The sequence below is a fragment of the Chrysochloris asiatica genome, unplaced genomic scaffold (genome assembly GCF_000296735.1).
Source record: "Chrysochloris asiatica unplaced genomic scaffold, ChrAsi1.0 scaffold00088, whole genome shotgun sequence".
Lineage (NCBI taxonomy): Eukaryota > Metazoa > Chordata > Mammalia > Afrosoricida > Chrysochloridae > Chrysochloris > Chrysochloris asiatica.
Window position 1 is genome coordinate 9,848,560 of NW_006408606.1, and position 5,050 is coordinate 9,853,609.

A 5,050-nucleotide genomic window follows, 5' to 3' on the forward strand; every position below is an offset into this window, starting at 1 on the left:
TTCCATGTGAATTACCACATAATTCACAATAAAACATTAAAAAATAAAGAAAAGATGGTGGAATTTTTCCACGAACTTTCTGAAAAAAAGCAAAAAAAAAAAAGCTCATGAGTGGTCATCTAAGGTGCAACTATTGGTTTCTCCCTGTCTAGAAGAAAAGAGAGCAATGCAAATCAAAGACATGTGGAAACAATTAATCCAACAGACAAATGAACTAAACAAATTCAGTCTTCAAGACTCTAAAACCAGAAAAACTAAATAGTGCCTGGCTACCACTATCAACTGCTTTGAAAGGGGTCATATTAGAAGTTCCTACATAGAGTGGGAGAAAAATGGGAACAAAACTCAAAGCCATAAAGTAAGACCAGGCTTACTGGTCTGATAGAGATTAGGTCTGAAACGGAACTCACCCCCATGATTCAGGTCTAAAATGGAAACAATAATACTAGTGAGGCAAGCACCTTAGAATAATCAAATGTTTGAGATCAAAAAGGCAGCATCTTACCCAAGGACAAAGCTCAGAAGAGTCAGGAAAGGAGTAGGAATTGAAACAGGAAACATAGGCAGGAAGTAAGAAGAAATGATGCTACATTGTGGAGATTACAATAAAGGAGATGAAACAAAGATAGGTGTGAATGAATTATTGAATGGAAAACTATCTGCTCTGTAAACCTTCATCTAATTAACAATAAAAAAAATTTTTGTGAAAAAATGGAATGAAAAATTTCCGTGAACTTTTTGAAGTCTCCTGGCATATAAGAATGGTGGTGTTTGGCTATGCCAGGATCTTCAACATTTTGGAACTGAAAGAATCTTTGAGATTATAATTTATCCCTTCAATTGTTGTTAGTTGTTGTTGATTGGGCTCTGACTCATAGCAACCCTATGCACAACAGAAACACTGCCCAGTCCTGCAGCATCTTACAACTGTTAAGTTTGAGCCCATGTGTCAGTCCATCTTATTGGAAGTTTTCTTTTTCATTGACACTTCACTTAACCAAGCATAGTGTTCTTTCCCAGGGACTGGTCCCTCCTAATAACGTGTCCAGAGTATATGAGATGAAACCTGGCCATCCTTGTTTCTAAGGAATGATTTGTTTTGTACTTCTTCCAAGACAGATTTGTTTGTTTTTTCTGGCACTCCATGGTGCTTTCATTATTCTTTGCCAGCACTGTAATTCAAATGCATCATTTTTTTCTGTCTTCCTTATTGTTGGCCAGCTCTTACATGCATATGAGGTGATTGCTGAGAAGTTGACTGGTTGATAGCTTAGGGCCTGCAACAGTACAATTGTGGATTAAGAAGGACTTTTTTTTTTTTTTTGAGTGGGAGAGGTGAGGACTGAATTATTGGAATGGAAACTGAGAGTAGAAAGATTTATGGAATGAGATAGGTGTGAGAAATTAACTGATCTTCTTTACTTTTTTTTTTTTTTTTCATGATTCCATTGTCTTTAATTCCATTTCCAGCAAACTCTTAGAAGCCCCCTTGGCACATCAAAACATTTGCTGATACAGGAAAATCTACATTTAGAATTCAATGACATTGATTACATTCTTTGTGTGGTACAAGCATTCTCTATCTCCTTTTCCAAGATATTCCTTCACCATTAATATAAATGCAATGTCCCCTGCCAGGCAAAAAGTGACCTTTTCTTTCTCCTTCCACCCCACTCCTGGTAACTACTAATCATTTTGATTTCTATATGAAGGGGCTTCAAAAAATTATGGAAAAATTCTGTTGTCTTATTATTTTTTTCTAATTTCATTATCTTTTCATTCCACCAACTTTTTGAAACCCCTTCATATTTGCTTATTTCATGTAAGTGAGATGATGTAATAAGTGCCCTTTTTGACTGACTTTATTTCACTCAGCATGACACTTTCAATGACCCATCTGCACTGTGACATTTCCATGTATGGATGAAGACTGATATCTACTAGAAAACAAAACAAGAATTTAATTTAAAAAATAACATTATTTTTCAATTTTGAAATGGGGAAATGTCAACAGGGTGTTGCAATGCTCTGAATTCACGGAGATAAGTAAGAATTTTTTAAGGATTTAGGAAAAAAGGGTCTGTGCTGGGAGGTATATCACAGAGAAAAAAGAAGCACCCTGAAAGTTACAAAAGAGTTTGTTAAACTACAAGTTGCAGATTTTCTTAACACCAGTAAGCTTATTTGCTTCATTCTCAAGTTGTTACATTGTGAACGTTGTTTTAAAAGCCTCTGTCAGCTAAAATGTTGTTGTTGTTAGATGCCATCAAGTCGGTACCGACTCATAAGGACCTTATGCACAGTAGAACGAAACATTGCCCGATCATGGGCCAACCTCACTACTGTTGCCATGCTTGAGTCCATAGATACTGCCACTTTGTCAATCCATCTGTCTGGGGTTCTTCCTCTTTTTCTCTTACCCTCCACCTTACCAAACATGATATCCTTCTCCTGCGACTGGTCCCTCCTGACAATACGTCCGAAGTATGAGAGACGAAGTTTGGCCATCTTGGCCTCCAAGAAACACTCTCCCTGAACTTCTTCCAACATAGATCTGTTGGGTCTTTTGGCAGCCCATGGCATTTTCAGTACTCAAAAGCATCAATTCTTCTATGGTCTTCCTTATTCACTGTTCAGCTTTCGCATGCATACGAGGTTATTGAAAATACCATGGCTTGGGTCAGGCGTACCTTAGTCCTCAAGCTGACATCATTGCTCTTCAACATCTTTGCTCTTTAAATAGGTCTTGTGCAGCAGATTTGCCTAATGCAACACATCGTTTGATTTCTTGACTGCTGTTTCCATGAGTGTTGATAGTTGATCCAAGAAGAATGAAGTCCTTGACAACTTCAATTTTTTCTCCGTTGATAAGAATGCTGTTTATTGGTACAGTAGTGAGTGTTCTTGTTTTGTTTACATTGAGATGCAGTCCATAGCGAAAGTTGTGCTCTTTGATCTTCATCAGTAAATATTTTAAGTCTTTGTCACTTTCAGCAAGCAAAGTTGTGTCATCTGTTAATGAGTCTTCCTCCAGTGCTGATGCCACGTTTTTCTTCATATAACCCAGCTTCTCGGATTATTTGCACAGCATACAGGTTGAATAAGTATGGTGAAAGAATACAAGCCTGTTGCACACCTTTCCTAATTTTAACCATTCAGTGTTCCCATACTCTGTTCGAACAACTACCTCTTGGTCCATAGGGGGCGATAAAGGCATGAAGTGACCGGCTCACAAGTCTTCAAGAGGGAGTTTAGTTTAAGAGTGTGTGTGGGAAGATAGAGTCCCCACTGAACAGTTTTTATCTTGTATAGACGGGTCTGGTGAAAAGAGATGGGGATAAGATTATTATGATTCAAGAGTAAGTAACTGTTATCATGACCAATTGCGACTGTCACAACTATAAAAGTAGAACTTTTGTAACAAAAACAGGGGAGTAGTTAATCTTACAGTCCAGAAACAGAGGACCCTAGGACCATCAAGGAAGAAGAGCATGAGTGGAATTTGGGACCCTATCCAGAGAAGCAGTGACACCAGAGATGGAGGCAGAGGTGATGACATGACATGGAGAGATAGAGCAGCTGAGGACTCTAGACCCATGGAAAGAGAAAGGCTGTGTGTGGTGGCCAGGAGTCAGGCTTACAGAATGGGCTCCCTGGTTTTTAAAATGATTATATATTCCTGAATATATAATCATTTTTAAAAAAGAAAAAGAAAAGCAGAGGGAATGGAAGCAAATACTGTTGGATGATGATGCATGGAGATTATAGTCATTGCAATGAAACCATGGTGTAAAGTCAATGTTCTCTCATGTAAAATGTCATTTAAGTAACAATAAAGGGAAAAAAGCATGTCTGGGGTTCATTTTCCATTAAGCTTGCAATCTGCCTCTTTATCTTAATAAACTTAGTTTCTACCTTAGTTTCAAGTAAGCAAAGTGTTTATAGAACAACAGCAGAAAGTCTTGTGGGTGAAGATTTAATTTGGCGGGAGTCAGGATGTGACCTAAAACTTGATATGTAAGGGGGGCTTCAAAAAGTTTCATCATTTTTCCATTCTATTTTCCAATTCCATTAACTTTTCATTCCATTTTCCAGTTCCATCATCTTTTCATCGCATTTTCCAGTTCCATTATCTTTTCATTCCAGTTCCAGTTCTATTATCTTTCCATTTCATTTAGGTGGTTTGGGTGAATGAATGCAGAGCAAATTGATTTTCCATTCAACAATTCATACACATTTTGTTTTGTAACATTGATTGATTGCAATCTCCACAACGGAATACATTTTTACCATTTCATCCCTGTGTTTGCCATTTCCTTTCATCCTTCTCTTCTGTTCTCTCCTCCCTTCTGAGCTTTGTCCCTTGGCAAATTATGTCTTTGCCATTTTGAATGGTTGCTTTTTCTAAGGAGTGTGTGTACCTCCCTGGTGTGAAAGTTGGGCCATGTAGCTGAGTTTGGTTCCAGGCTTGAAGGGAGTCTAAGGGCCATGGGCTTGAGGGTTCCACCAGTCTCTATCATACCATTAAATCTGGACTTTGATATTATTTTGAGTTTCGTTCCACATTTTGCCCTCACTGTACCCAGGGCCTCTTATTGTAATCCTTTCAGAGTGATCAGCAATGGTAGTGAGGCATAATCTAGTGCTAGTCTCCAGCTAGTGGAGGCAGTGGCTCATGTGGTCCATTCATCCTTTGGGCTAATTATTTTCATGCATCTTTGATTTTATTCACTCTTCTTTGCTCTGGAAAGGGAGAGACCCACAGTTGCATCTTAGATGGCCACTCATGAGTTTTTAAGACCTACCAAGTGCCCTCTATTTTCATATGTTCCGTTCTCTTCTCACTTGTCCATTCAATCTCTCAATAATCTCTCTTTCTCTCAGCACCACTCAGCACAGAGACTGGCACACATATCATCCCAGGATATGTTCTGCACAAAGAAGGGGTCAAACTCTTCTTTAGGAACCATGTCTTTCCAGGGTGGGCATTTGCCAGCTTGGCTCCGCAGCCTGTGAGAGTCTGTCTGACATGCTCCAAGACAATCACCAC